General features: G+C 43.4%; 1 long non-coding RNA gene across 1 annotated transcript in view; it reads right to left on the bottom strand.

The window, feature by feature from the left end:
• Positions 1-417: 417 nt before the first annotated feature.
• LOC148478346 (uncharacterized) overlaps positions 418-16,376 on the bottom strand; it is a 67,376-nt gene continuing 51,417 nt past the window's right edge. The window contains exons 2-3 of the long non-coding RNA XR_015872403.1: positions 15,447-15,672; positions 418-1,122 (exon numbers count right to left, since the gene is read on the bottom strand). This is a non-coding gene — a long non-coding RNA (uncharacterized LOC148478346). The remainder of the gene's footprint in view (positions 1,123-15,446; positions 15,673-16,376) is intronic.

The raw sequence follows: 16,376 nt of genomic DNA on the forward strand, positions 1-16,376 counted from the left end.
ATGAGAAACACAAGCTCCCAAGCGCAGCTGAACTGCATCAATATATGGTTTTACCATATGAACACTTTAAATTGTAGAACCATAATAATGGCTTTATAGGAACTATTGTTGTTCTGGATAGATATAGTGCGGGCATTGTACCCAGCCAGTTCAGTTATTAGCTAATTATTTATTGAAAAGGATAGATTGGTCTCTGTGGATATAGATATACTCTATAAGGATTTAGCCCTTATGTGATTAACCTAATGTATAACAAAACAACCAGGACTGCGCTCTATATCATCTAAATTGCAAGGTGGCAGAAATGATATATAGCAGTCAGAAATTAAGAAAAACCTTTGGTTTTAATTACATATAAAAAATCATATACATATATATTTATAAAGCAAACATATACAGCATGCTAATAAGGTTACTAATGAATACACTGCTGATCAATCAGCCTTAAATTGTCGATCCGGGCTATCAATCAGTTATTCCATATAAAAGAATTGTCCCGCAAGAACATATCATACTCAGAAAGTGGGTGTTAAATCTCCTTATGATACATGAAAGTTCCTTGATTTGATGTTAAAGCTTCAATAGAAGAAATAGAAAAAGATCTGTGATGAATGGTGTGCACACAGATTGAATGTCTCATTAAATGGTGTCAGTCTCCACAGGATTAATATCTTTAGTTAAGTGCAGTCTCCTGCAGTGTCACAACAATCGGCCGCGTTATACGGAACTGGTCAGCTGAATAGTTCCAGGTGGCATCCTGAATCAGATAGCCCTGCACCGGCAGTAACACTTGGCTCCCGCAGTCTTCCGATGGTCCGAGTGTGGAGTATAACCAGGAGCAACAATGTGTGTAGCTGTGGGCGGCGTGAAAGCTTGCCGCATCTCCTCCATTTGTGGATAAATGGACCAGAATGACACACCAGTGTCTGGATCACAATTCGGGTGCTCACTATACAGAAATCCGTTGACGCGTTTCGCCCTTACATATGAGGGCTTTAGCAAAGAGTAATGGTGGTTAGACTTCTTCCTTTTTATATACCCGCTCCAGGGCAGAAATAAATGATCAGAGTTGATTTCACTCAGGTGTAGTCCACCTGTTCTTAATTTAATTGCTCTAGGATTCTATACAAACGGAACAAAACAGTTTAAAATCATCAACATTATGCTCATGCTTAATGGTACATTTACTAGTTTAACACAGACCATATCTATGAATATGGATGTATAGATATCTAATCCAATCCAGAATTTATATAGGTATTGACCCGAAGATTACAGTAACATTTAATAGGTGTGTACTGTCCTGTAGTAGGGGCTAGCTCCTATTCAAATAATAAAGACATAACCTAAATGGAGAATGATCTGTCTGATATCCTCCTAATTCAATGATTTATGGAGGAATATCAAACGTCAATTTAAGGTCAGTTGGTCGCCATTATAAGAATTATATCTGGACAGGGAACAATCATTTTCTGTTGGCCCAGTTATCAGACAGTTTTGCTTGGTCACCAAGAAATTTAAATATATTTTATCAGTGGTTGACTTATTTAGAGATGTCTATAACAAGTATGGAACAGCAATGATATTTCACAGAGATCATTAATAAGAAAATAACATTGGAGACCGCAATTAATTAATAAATCAGTTTATTTCGTGTATGGTTTGTTGAACTCTTGAATAAAGAAATTATCCTACAAATATTGAAATTTAGAAGGTTCATAAGTAACAGTCATAATTTTAAATCACTTAACATCTAGTGTCAGTTTTTGAGAATTGTTTTCACATGGATTTTCACTTTTATTTGTTCATAATTTATATTTCGCCTTTACATTAATATATTTAAATAAAACTTGAAAGACATAGCCAGAATCCTTTAGAAAATTGGATAATAATATTATTTTCATAATCTGTGAGTGCCCTCTATCAGAATCCATGTTCTCTTTTTTTATGCTGTTATGGTATTAATTCTTTTGTGCAACTCCCCATACAAGATGCGTTATATTATATGTGAATAGGGGACTAGAATTATACAAATTAAGGGCCTGATTCAGAGCTGAACGCTCTGACCAGAGCGCTCGCTCTGAATCAGGGCCCTCCTCCATGAAAATGGAGCGGCCTCCTGGCCACTCGTATAGCTGTGGGTGACCACCCACAGCATATGCGAGCGGCCAAAAAGATGGGCGAGATGGTCTTGACCATCGCGACCATCGGACTTGCAACGGAGACCCTGCGGTTGGGTCTCGCTTGCCACAAGCCCTGGAGTGATTTTGGCTCTATCAGAGCCAAAATCACTCCCACTGATATCACTAGTGATGTCAGTGGGGCCGGCTTCAGACGGTAGGTGTTCCCATGGGAACGCCTCCGTCTGGCCGGCACGCCCACCAAAGGGGGCGTGCTGTCAATCAACATCGACAGCACGCCCCCTTTGGTGCGAGACCCGAAGCGATGGAAAGCTCGTCGCTCCCCGGGTCTCGCGCATGCGCACGACGGAGCTCCCTCCATCGTGCGCATGCGCAGTGGGGAATATCAACCTGCTTGCGAGCGTACTGCCGCTCGCGAGCGGGTCTGAATGACCCCCTAAGTTCCTATGTGGATAATCTACAGGTTTTGTATGTAGCCTTTAAATCTTGCAAGTGATTTGGAAGTTGTGGAGGTTTATTACTCTCTAATTAGTTGGATGGTATTCTCCAATATTATACCAGGCTTTTTTCAGCTGTGAAAGGATAATTTATCTATTACATTGCCATCAGTATTACATATATGTCATTTTATCTGCCGATTGGCAACTCCGCAATTATAGTTTTTATTTCTTTTTTAGCCAGATCCGTGCAATAACATATTTGCTAGGTTTATGAATTATTGATTTTTGTCCACCTGTGTGTCCCGGGTTAATTATGTTTTTAACTATACAAGTACTATTAAAAGTTTATTATTTTATTATATTCAAATCAGCAGCCTTGTACAAGCGCTCTCATGTTGTATTTCTCTAGGAGTTTTATATGTAGTGGAAACCCAGTTCCACAGTGTGGTGGCAGCTGTATTAGTCTGTATTTAATTATTTTTGACATACTGATATTAATTAGCCAAGAAGATATGTCAAGCTCAGCGCTAGAGAAGAGCAGCGTGAAATTATACCAGTGTTATCATAAACTGGACAATACATAGATACAAAATAAACTAAGATTTTGTGCTCCACTGAGGGGATCAGGGCCGCAACTAGGGGGGGGCTAGAGGTGCACGTGCACCGGGTGGGGATTGCGGGGGGGTGAAAAAGCTGACTCGGCCATCCAAAAATGGCCGCCGCCAAAGAGGAGACTAATGCTAGAGGTCCTTACTGGACCTCTAGTGTCTGTTTCTTCCTTGGCGGCGGCCATTTTTGGATGGCCGTTTTCAGCAGATTCCATGCGGACTAGCCGTCCGCATGGAATCTGCTGAAAACGACCATCCAAAAATGGACGCCGCCAAGGAAGAGACAGATGCTAGAGGTCCTACTGGACCTCTAGTGTCTATTAGCAGAGCGCAATGCACACAGCGTTCCCGGAAGTGCCAGGAACGCTGGCGCTGCAGGGAAAAGATGCCGAGAGCTGCATCTTCTCCCTTCAAACCCCCTGGCAATGAGCATAAACCCCCCTCTAAACGAGCATAAACCCCATGGCAACAAGCATGTAACTCCTGGCAATGAGCATGAAACCCCTGGCAACGAGCATGGAACCCCTGGTAACAAGCATAAATCTCCTGACAACAAGCATGAAACCCCCTGGCAACGAGCATAAACCCCCATGGCAATGAGCATGTAACTCCTGGCAACGAGCATGTAACTCCTGGCAACGAGCATGGAACCCCTGGTAACAAGCATAAATCCCCTGACAATGAGCAGGTAATTTTAAAGTAATTAGAAGCATTACTGTGGGACATAAAATGGTGTCGGGCAAATATGTAAGTGGCACTTTGGTAATAGGCATTACAGTGTGTGGCATAATGTGTAATGGGCATTATGGTGTGTGGAATAATGTAAGTCACTATAACAGGGACGTCTGAGTAGTGCACTGCCTTATTGAGGAGCAAGGACAAACTCTAGGTACAGGAAGGGAGGGGGCGCAAAATTGCTGCCTTGCACCAGGTGACTGATATCCTAGTTTCGGCCCTGGAGGGGATATATCAAAAACTTGACAGAGGAAAAATAAGCATATATTAGCTCACAAATTACTTTCCTTTTCTTTCGTTCAAGCTTATATCCTGATCTCAGAGTTCATTCAGAAAATGTTCTCAGGAGGACAAATAAATAGACATGAAACAATCTTATAGTGTTGTACAGTCAAAGTACTTTTTGTGTTTCACAGAAAAGGGTAGGTCCCAAATCCTCATCAATACAGCAAATGCTGAAAGTTAAAGTCCACCCACTGTGTTTGCTGTAGCCAAATGTAGAGTGATGCTCACATCAATCTCGATATTTCATTATATATAATTATATATTAAAAAAAAAAAAAAAAAAATCGAGAGTTTTTGATAAATCCCCTCAGTGGAGCGCAACATTTTTGGTTTATTTTGTTTGATATTAATTAGCGCCCACTATATTCATATATATTTTTTTCTTTGTCATATCGGTCATGGGTCCTGGTACATATATACCCTTCCATGATAATGGCGACAATTGGCAGCATTATCTCGCGGATTATGATTTGCTGACTGAAGATGCATTCATCAGCACTGGGGCTATATTTGACAAATTAATTCACTTAATTAACAGTCAATTGTTTGAGTTACTTAACTGTCCTCGCCATACAGAATACTGTAGGAAAGACTGTTCCTATTGTGTTTGTGTACAGGAATAAGCAATGTTTGTTATTTATATCTAATATATGGTAAATGCACTTGTCTCCCACACAGCAGAAGCAGACGTATTGTCACTGTAACCCTACTGCCTCCCCCCAAATGCTGGACCCGAAATCCTCTCTCAGGTGAGGGTGTGATGCTGGGGCCCCGGTCTGCGTGACACACGTGTACAGGGCTCCTAGGTCAGAGCTGCTGTAACCCATCCGTCCTCCTGGTCCCCCCCGGAGAACCTGTATTTCCTGTACACTGGAGGCAGCAGGCAGGGCGTGCAAGTCAAATAAGAGAATTTACACTAGGTGGGTGGAATATAAAAAAGGGGTGTGGGGGTGGGTCAGCTCATTTGTAGCAGCAGGAATGTAACCCTTTACATAACTGACGACAGTACATACAAATGAAGATATTACATATGTGGGAAGATTGTCCAGGGTAACGGGCATGGGCTTCTCTCCAGAGCAAATACATTGAGGCGCCAGCAGCTGGGCTACTGATTGTAGGGAAACTACAGCTACAAACTCTTATAGGAATATATCCGGGCCGGATTAAGACCTTTAGAGGCTTTAAGTACTTAAAAGATTTTGGTGCCCCCATATATATTTTGCTCCCTAAAAAAACTGCAAAAGGAAAGTTATCTCCAAAACTCTCACCAAGGCAGGAGCGTATCTATAATGGGTGTACGGTGTGCGGGGCACATGGGCTCCTGGGTCCAGGGGGGCCCAAGTCGCACACCCTGAATCCAAAATATGTCTTACCTCTCCTGAGCCCCACGTCGGCGCTATCAGAGCTGTAAAAATCTCCTGGAAAAATGGCCGCTGTGGCCATTTTCCTGGCGTTTTGCATTTGAGCAGTAGGTAAATCGCGACCTGCGTATGTGCAGTAGACTCTGGGCGATCACGTGAGCCTCGGTAGACCGTTTGGCAGGTTACCAGATTCTAATTTTGTTGTATTCCCAAGATTAATGTATACTATTATTACTATTTCATTATTACTTTTATTATTGTATATAGCCTCTTTTTGTGGAACCTGCTTCAGTTGCACCATATGGTCCATGGGAACATTTCTGTGGTGCTCCACTTCCCTTGATGCCCTAAAAATATGCCTATTTTGCTTAATGGTTAATCCAGCCCCGGGAAATATTCACAGAAAGAAATGAAAACCTGACATCCACTAATACATAGTTCCCTGAGGATAGAGACAGGAGGCGTGGCCTAATCACAGGAGGTGTGGCTACGCCCCCCTTAGGAAAAAAAAATAGGCGTCTATTTGGTCACACTGCAGCGTGTGCTGAGCTGCTGACAGGTAAGAGGGAGGGGGTGGGAGAGGCAGCGGGCTGGACCCGGGCTGCTGACGGACCCCTCCAACAGGCCTAGGCCCGGGTAATTAGTGCCCGCTCCCCCCCTCCGAGCGCCCCTGCTGGTAATACTCTATTATTTGTCCTTCTTGTTTTTCAGAGCGGCCTCCTGGCCGCTCGCATAGCTGTGGTCAAGACCATCGGGCTTGCGACAAGACCCTTGGGGTAAGGTCTCGTTGCCGCAAGCCCTAGAATGCTTTCGGCTCTAACAGAGCCGAAAGCACTCCCACTGACATCATTTGTTATATCAGTGGGGCCGGACCCAGACGGTAGGCGTCCCTATGGGAACGCCTCCATCTGGGCAGCCACTCAACATCGACAGCACGCCCCCTTTTGTATGAGACCCGGAGCGACGGATTGCCCGTCGCTATCCGGGTCTCGCGCATGCGCACAATGGAGCCGGCTTCATGGTGCGCACGCGCACTGGGCCACCATCGACCCACTTGCGAGCGCACGGCGCTCGCTCGCGAGTCTGAATCAGGCCCATAGAGTGTAAGCTCCACTGGGGCAGGGACTGATGTGAGTGGCCAAATATTCTCTGTAAAGCACTGTGGAATATGTGAGCACTATATAAATAACTGGTAATAAATAATACTCTTTCCTTTCCTCCAATACAGCACCACCCAGCCAAGCTTCCGTGGAGGCTGCCGCAATAGGTGTCACCCAGGTAAGTGACGCCTCTGTTTATATGGCGCCACAAGGGGTCCGCAGCGCCTTACAGAGAACGTAAACAGAGACAGTATGAACAGAACAGGAAAGAAGTGACTAACCGTACATAACATGGACAAGGTTTGCAGACAGTGCTACAGCAACAGGCATAGTACCCAAATAAGCAGCAGGGCAACCCAAAAGAATGGTTCTGTTGTTGGTAGTGGGAAGGGGTCATGATGGTTTAAGTGAGGGAAGAGGGCCCTGCTCATTAGAGCTTAGAAATTAAAACTCATTCATGTGTCGAAGCCGGATAATTGGCAGAGACAGGATCGGTTTAAAATTAAATCCGTGTGATGCCCTTTTGCGAATGGCAATGAGACGCCATTTTGCGATTAGCCGCCCAGTGCCATTTTAGTGAATCTTGCTCATTATAAGTACATATGGCAATGTTATTATTTAGCGTTGTGCGATTCCCACGCAATAGAAAGAAGTTAAAAGTCCTCACCATATAAATAAGTCACTAAAACATATAAAATGATTAACCCTGCAAAACACGTACCATGGTGTACTCCACAAAACACGTAGTCGCACAGCGCTAACTAGCATCTTTTCCCAAATCCCCAATACTTACACGCTGCACACTTACACAAAAAGGTTCCCTAGCATTAAAGTGTAATATTCAAGGTTTATTCAGTATTAATGTTGTGAAATAAATGTAATTTGATATCGAAGGTTTAGTACATGGAAGCAGACAGTGTTTGGTGTTGTACTGATCCACTGTGTCTTCACAGATTTCCGGTATCATTGGTAAGAAGATCGCAACATGTGTCTGCAAACTATGGACTTTGTAATGTAGCCAGCTTAGATTTATTTTGCAGCGGGAAACAGGACACAAAGAGCTGTTGGAGGCTGGTTTGTGTCCATACGAATTGACCTATGAACTATACTGTAACAGAAGAACCAGGAAGAAGAACCAATGGAATCATGCCAAACTGTTCTATTGTATTGCCTATCTCTGCTAGAGTATATATGTGGGCTCTCTAAACCTAGATGCCAATCTGACTGCTTTGCTGCTGATGGAGGTTTCTATTTTGATGCCGGTATCTGGGTCCAGAGCACGTGTGTATGTAACAACTGTACCTTGGGTCTGTTTGATTTATTTGCACTAATTGTATTAAGATCACAGCGTGTAACCATCTGTTTTTTTTTTATATTGAATAATAACTTTTTGTGCTTTGGAACCACACTCAAAGTCTGAAAGCATTTATTTCTTCTGCGACTCATTACGCTAAATAGCGACAATTTTAGAAGGTATAGGTAGGTAGGAATCAATACATGCCCTCCTCATTTCTTGCTTTAATCACTGTAATCTGCTCCTCTCTGGCCTTCCTAACTCTTATCTGGCCCCTTCCAGTCTGTCCTCAGCTCTGCCGTCTGCCTCATTATCTTCTCTCATCATCCTACCTCTGCCAGTCACTCCACTGGCTCCATATACTACTTTCAGGGACAAACGCTGGGTTTCTAGAATGGAGCTTTCCAAATGCATGATTTTACAGCGAGTGTGGCCAATCCATGAAGAGGGCATAATTAGCAATTAACCAGCTATAATATGCATCAAAGTATGTCATAATTCCAGCATATACAGGACCAGCGATCACAGTAACCCATTATATTTGTCATACATAGTGTATTGTGTGTCATAATTCCAGCATATACAGGACCAGCGATCACAGTAACCCATTATATGTGTCATACATAGGAGGTCATTCAGACCCGCTCGCGAGCGGCAGTACGCTCGCAAGTGGGTCGATGTTCCCCACTGCGCATGCGCACGACGGAGGGAGCTCCGTCGTGCACATGCGCGAGACTCGGGGAGCGAGGGGTTTTCCATCGCTCCGGGTCTTGCACCAAAGGGGGCGTGCTGTCGATGTGGATTGACAGCACGCCCCCTTTGGTGGGCGTGCCGGGGGCGTGCCTGCCAGACGGAGGCGTTCCCATGGGAACGCCTACCGTCTGAAGCCGGCCCCACTGACATCACTAGTGATGTCAGTGGGAGTGATTTTAGCTCTGATAGAGCCAAAATCACTCCAGGGCTTGTGGCAGGGAGACCCTACCGCAGGGTCTCCGTCGCAAGTCCGATGGTCGCGATGGTCAAGACCATCGCGACCATCTTTTTGGCCGCTTGCATATGCTGTGGGTGACCACCCACAGCTATACGAGCGGCCAGGAGGCCGCTCCATTTTCATGGAGGAGGGCCCTGATTCAGAGCGAGCACTCTGGTCAGAGCGTTCAGCTCTGAATCAGGCCCACAGTGTATTGTGTGTCGTAATTCCAGCATATACAAGACCAGTGATCATAGTAACCCATTATATGTGTCATACATAGTGTATTGTGTGTCATAATTCCAGCATATACAGGACCAGTGATCACAGTAACCCATTATATGTGTCATACATAGTGTATTGTGTGTCATAATTCCAGCATATACAGGACCAGTGATCACAGTAACCCATTATATGTGTCATACATAGTGTATTGTGTGTCATAATTCCAGCATATACAGGACCAGAGATCACAGTAACCCATTATATGTGTCATACATAGTGTATTGTGTGTCATAATTCCAGCATATACAGGACCAGAGATCACAGTAACCCATTATATGTGTCATACATAGTGTATTGTGTGTCATAATTCCAGCATATACAGGACCAGAGATCACAGTAACCCATTATGTGTGTCATACATAGGGTATTGTGTGTCATAATTCCAGCATATACAGGACCAGAGATCACAGTAACCCATTATATGTGTCATACATAGTGTATTGTGTGTCATAATTCCAGCATATACAGGACCAGAGATCACAGTAACCCATTATATGTGTCATACATAGTGTATTGTGTGTCATAATTCCAGCATATACAGGACCAGAGATCACAGTAACCCATTATATGTGTCATACATAGTGTATTGTGTGTCATAATTCCAGCATATACAGGACCAGAGATCACAGTAACCCATTATATGTGTCATACATAGTGTATTGTGTGTCATAATTCCAGCATATACAGGACCAGAGATCACAGTAACCCATTATGTGTGTCATACATAGGGTATTGTGTGTCATAATTCCAGCATATACAGGACCAGAGATCACAGTAACCCATTATATGTGTCATACATAGTGTATTGTGTGTCATAATTCCAGCATATACAGGACCAGAGATCACAGTAACCCATTATATGTGTCATACATAGTGTATTGTGTGTCATAATTCCAGCATATACAAGACCAGTGATCACAGTAACCCATTATATGTGTCATACATAGTGTATTGTGTGTCATAATTCCAGCATATACAAGACCAGTGATCACAGTAACCCATTATATGTGTCATACATAGGGTATTGTGTGTCATAATTCCAGCATATACAGGACCAGAGATCACAGTAAGCCATTAGATGTGGCAGTAGGACTATCCTGTCTGAGCTGAGTATTTATTTCCCATGTGGGCACCATTACAGAGCATGGGAGCAAGTCCAGAAGTCTGGGGGAGCAGCAGGAGAACCTTAACACTGCCCTGGTCATATATGTACATATTGGTCTCTTCATGCACTGGATAGTGTATTATTATTATACAGTATTAATAATTAAACCTATAGATGTCTATAGCGGTGCACCCCTAACAGTGCATGTTTCCCAAATTCTCTAGCAGGTGCACAGATTTATTACTCACTGGCACATGTTAAGAGATTCTAATGGTGCTAATTATGTCACTTGTGATACTGAGGAGATTTTAAAAGCATACAGCACTAATAACATTGTATTATGTAATAATTATATTGTGGTCATGGTGTGACCTGGGGAGGGGGGTTTCCAGGCAAACCAGAATCCCCCCATCCTGCATTTGCCTATGAGACGGCTGCTTCGTACATACCCAGCATTAGTTACTCGCACACTCCCTTCTGCCTAATTATCTGCTGGTTGCTGCCTACCCTCTGATCGCTGCTTCCCATTTTTATATTCAGGTTTCTCCCAGACCACTCCTAACCTCAGGAATGCCCTCCCTCACTCCACGACACGTTCCTCCATCCTAGCGTGGCATCCTTTCCTCCTCACTGCAGCCTCTGCCCATCCATATCCCCTATAGATTGTAAGCTCACATGAGCAGGACCCTCGTCCCTTCATCTTCTCTACATAATTATGCTATGTGTATAAATATGTGATTTATATACTGTCTGTAATTATGTATCATGTTGTCAGTTCTATTCCATCGTATAACATCACGGAACCTGTGGGGGCCTTATAAATAAAACATAATAATAATTATTGCAGTCAGTCCTCCGAAAACTGAGGTTCTCTGAGGATTGTGCATTATTTAGTCTCTGTGCCAATTATTATGAGGGTATAGCCACAGATATCAGGGGTTACCTCAGACAGTGACACTGTCTGAGGAAACCGCTGATGGGCGTATAGGCGGAGAAACGCGTTACACGAGTGCCCGCTGTGGAGAGGCATAGAGTATATGGGCTGCTGATCCCCTGATCGTGGGTCCCTGTTCATTTGACCATCATACTGGTAAATACTACTGCCGGCTCGCTGGCCATGCAGCATTTGGTCTGAACAGAAGGGACACATTCAGGGCAGGAAAACTGAGCGGGACATTTACCAAACACACATGCATGTGATTAAACTTTCTCCCGTCTGACAACCCACGCTGCAAATCCACAGCCTCCAACTACAAATTTTTTTGTAGGACATGTATCTCTTTTGCCAAGTGATCCTAGTATCCTAATTTATTCAACGTTGCTACATCTGTGTTTATCAAACAGCAATTGCTCTGTGGTTCAATACACTTGTGTAGTTCTATGTGCAGCACCATACGAGCAGTGGTGCGTGCTGATTTATCATTATTGTGTATGCATACACTGTGTTTATTGCATCATTTCATATTATTTGTATTATTCATTCATTTTCATTTTTTAGGGTTAATTTCATTTTTCATTGTTATCCATTATTTTTAGTTTTAATATTTTTCAATTGTTGCATTTTTATTTAATTTATACATTTTTTTACAATAACATTTATGTATTTCCATATGTGTTTTTATCTCTTGGAGTTTACTCCTATTGCCCTTTATTAAATGCCTTTTTTAATTGTACCCTGACTAGCGCCCACTATTTCTTTTCACATTGGTCACTTTTTTGGGGGATTTTCCAGTTTTTCCCCACTGTAGAGGGCTGGCTTTTCATTGGGTTTACTTGAATGTAGAGATCATCACGATATTCTAATAGGTATTAGCGCTTTGGGTTTTTTCATTTATTGTCTAATTAGTGACCATGTGCAATTAGTGATCATGTGCAAGCGTGCAATTAGTGACCATGTGCAAGTGTGCAATTAGTGACCATGTGCAAGTGTGCAATTAGTGACCATGTGCAAGTGTGCAATTAGTGACCATGTGCAAGTGTGCAATTAGTGACCATGTGCAACTGTGCAATTAGTGACCATGTGCAACTGTGCAATTAGTGACCATGTGCAACTGTGCAATTAGTGACCATGTGCAACTGTGCAATTAGTGACCATGTGCAACTGTGCAATTAGTGACCATGTGCAACTGTGTAACTAGTGACCATGTGCAACTGTGTAACTAGTGACCATGTGCAACTGTGTAACTAGTGACCATGTGCAACTATGTAACTAGTGACCATGTGCAACTATGTAACTAGTGACCATATGTAACTAGTGACCATGTGCAACTATGTAACTAGTGACCATGTGCAACTATGTAACTAGTGACCATGTGCAACTATGTAACTAGTGACCATGTGCAACTATGTAACAAGTTGCCATGTGCAAGTATATAACTAGTGGCCATGTGCAAGTATATAACTAGTGACCATGTGCAACTCTGTAACTAGTGACCATGTGCAACTCTGTAACTAGTGACCATGTGCAACTCTGTAACTAGTGACCATGTGCAACTCTGTAACTAGTGACCATGTGCAACTCTGTAACTAGTGACCATGTGCAACTCTGTAACTAGTGACCATGTGCAACTCTGTAACTAGTGACCATGTGCAACTCTGTAACTAGTGACCATGTGCAACTCTGTAACTAGTGACCATGTGCAACTCTGTAACTAGTGACCATGTGCAACTCTGTAACTAGTGACCATGTCCAATTAGTGACCATATGAAAGTATGAAATTAGTGACCATGTGCAAGTATGTAGAGACCATGTGCAACTAGTGACCATGTGCAAGTGTGTAACTAGTGACCATGTGCAAGAATGTAACTAGTGACCATGTGCAAGTAGTGACCATGTGCAAGTATGTAACTAGTGACCATGTGCAAGTATGTAGAGACCATGTGCAAGTAGTGACCATGTGCAAGTATGTAGAGACCATGTGCAAGTAGTGACCATGTGCAAGTATGTAGAGACCATGTGCAACTAGTGACCATGTGCAAGTATGCAAGTAGTGACCATGTGCAAGTATGTAGAGACCATGTGCAACTAGTGACCATGTGCAAGTATGTAACTAGTGACCATGTGCAAGTATGTAATTAGTGACCATGTGCAAGTCTGTAATTAGTGACCATGTGCAAGTCTGTAATTAGTGACCATGTGCAAGTCTGCAATTAGTGACCATGTGCAATTAGTGACCATGTGTAAGTATGTAGAGACCATGTGCAAGTATGTAATTAGGGACCATGTGCAAGTATGCAATTAGTGACCATGTGCAATTAGTGACCATGTGCAATTAGTGACCATGTGCAAGTATGCAATTAGTGACCATGTGCAATTAGTGACCATGTGCAATTAGTGACCATGTGCAATTAGTGACCATGTGCAATTAGTGACCATGTGCAATTAGTGACCATGTGCAAGTATGTAGAGACCATGTGCAAGTATGTAATTAGGGACCATGTGCAAGTATGTAATTAGTGACCATGTGCAAGTATGCAATTAGTGACCATGTGCAAGTATGCAATTAGTGACCATGTGCAAGTATGCAATTAGTGACCATGTGCAAGTATGCAATTAGTGACCGTGTGCAAGTATGCAATTAGTGACTATGTGCAAGTCTGCAATTAGTGACCATGTGCAAGTATGTAGAGACCATGTGCAAGTATGTAATTAGGGACCATGTGCAAGTATGTAATTAGTGACCATGTGCAAGTATGTAATTAGTGACCATGTGCAAGTATGCAATTAGGGACCATGTGCAAGTATGCAATTAGTGACCATGTGCAAGTATGCAATTAGTGACCATGTGCAATTAGTGACCATGTGCAAGTATGCAATTAGTGACCATGTGCAAGTCTGCAATTAGTGACCATGTGCAAGTCTGCAATTAGTGACCATGTGCAAGTCTGCAATTAGTGACCATGTGCAATTAGTGACCATGTGCAAGTATGTAGAGACCATGTGCAAGTATGTAATTAGGGACCATGTTCAAGTATATAATTAGTGACCATGTGCAATATGTAATTAGTGACCATATGCAATTAGTGACCATGTGCAATTATGTAATTAGTGACCATGTGCAATTATGTAATTAGTGACCATGTGCAATTATGTAATTAGTGACCATGTGCAATTATGTAATTAGTGACCATGTGCAATTATGTAATTAGTGACCATGTGCAATTATGTAATTAGTGACCATGTGCAATTAGTGACCATGTGCAATTATGTAAGTAGTGACCATGTGCAATTAGTGCAGTCCCAGGAGAATATCATTAGCAATCACTATAGTGAAACTCCTCGCAGGACAGCATTTTATCAAAGTCGAGGTCCCGGCAAGAAATGATAGATAAACTGTAGAGAAGTCACATTTATAATCAGCCAATAGCAGCGAGAAGAGATGTTAATGAATGTAATATACTGTATATGACCGGCATGTGTATATGGAGAACAACCACCTGATTCAGAGGTGGATGCAGGAGCGCCAGCAGCAGCGTCTAAGGCGGCCACCCATCTGAGACTTTATGCAAAAGGCGCTACACTCCTTCCCTGTGTACATCTGTGCAAGGACTGAGACGCCCACTGTCAGCGTCTGTACACACTAATACTGATTGGTGAGCCCTTAGATGCCGCCATCGGTCTCACCATCGGAACTTGCACCAGTCCTATATCTGACCATGGCCTCCTATGCGGGCGGTCGAGCGTCTGTGTACGCAGCCACTTTCAGTGGCAGCTCCACAGCCACTGAATGGACCATCGTGCACCACTCGCCACCTCCCAGTCACCGCTCACCACTTTTACACAACATATCTGATGCGGTCTGGAATGCAGCAGCGCCTTTGTATGTACACGCTGTGTAACGTGTGCATTGAAGACGCTTTTAGAAACGTTTGCGCGTGTGCAGTTGTAAGGCCACCCCGAGCTTCCATATGGACTGTAATTAACGTAAAACAATGCTAGAAAACTATCCCTACTAATCCAGTTATTCCTGGCACACTAGGAGCCTGAGATAATGAGTAATAAGGTTCCATGCCCATGTCTAGTAAAGCGTCTGATAAAGAATATACATCAGACATTCCACGTGGGTCCCTAAACACCGGCGTCATCCTCTGGGGCCCTCTCACAATTTGTGGAGTTACTCACAATTTTCCTTTAGGTGCTGCCAGTGTGGGCTGCGATTGTGCCAGGATCTGAGGGAGACGTGGGTCTGACAGGCACAACCTCTGTTTCCCAGACACCTCTTCCAAGATTTTGTTCCATCCAATGAGCAATCCCTCCCACACACAGACACCAGCTTCTGTATGCCTGCGTCCCCGGCTGCTTCTCCCGGCAAGACAGCAACATGTGCAAAATATCCATCTTCTTTCCCCTACAGGAAAATGTGAGTGGAATAAGAGAAAATGAATAGTTAATGCATTCAGCACAACTCTGTGTAACCCTGATACATACTAATCCCTAGCATTCATACTCTATGGTGCTCACATTCATATATGCATAGGGAATTGCCCCACACAATACAGGCCAGTGCCAAGCTAAAGATCTGCCATCGCTGCTTGCCGTCATACTATGGGGCCTATAACCACATCCATGATTTTCTAGTGACGCTTTCTAAGGCGACTTAAAATAGTTTACAGGCTTATTTAACAAAAAAATAGTGCAGATGAGTGATAATGACCACCTGGGGATACTGACTGGCAGAAGTGAGCAGAGACCTAATCCTGGCTCGGAGTCACATGCAAGGCCGATGTGTAGGGAGCTGGGCGAGAACATCCCTAAAAACTGGTGCAGCACATGCTTTATACTGCGTGTGCGCACAGAGGCAAAGCTGCGACTGAGACGCTCGGAATGAACTGGCCGCAAACACTGATGCTTCATCGCTCACATTAGAGGCCATACTCTGACAGATAATCTGCACCTGGCGTGGGGCTGGTACAAGTTTCGATGGTGGGCATCCCAGACCTTCCGCTCTCAGAGGCAGGCGTGTACTCCAGAGGAAGGGCTGATACTAGCATAAAGTCACAGGCGTGACTACAGCAATAGGCATTAAAGCGGTCGAAGCAGCATCTGACCCCG

This window comes from Taudactylus pleione, unplaced genomic scaffold, assembly GCF_031769625.1.
Source record: "Taudactylus pleione unplaced genomic scaffold, aTauple2 ptg000660l, whole genome shotgun sequence".
NCBI lineage: Eukaryota > Metazoa > Chordata > Amphibia > Anura > Myobatrachidae > Taudactylus > Taudactylus pleione.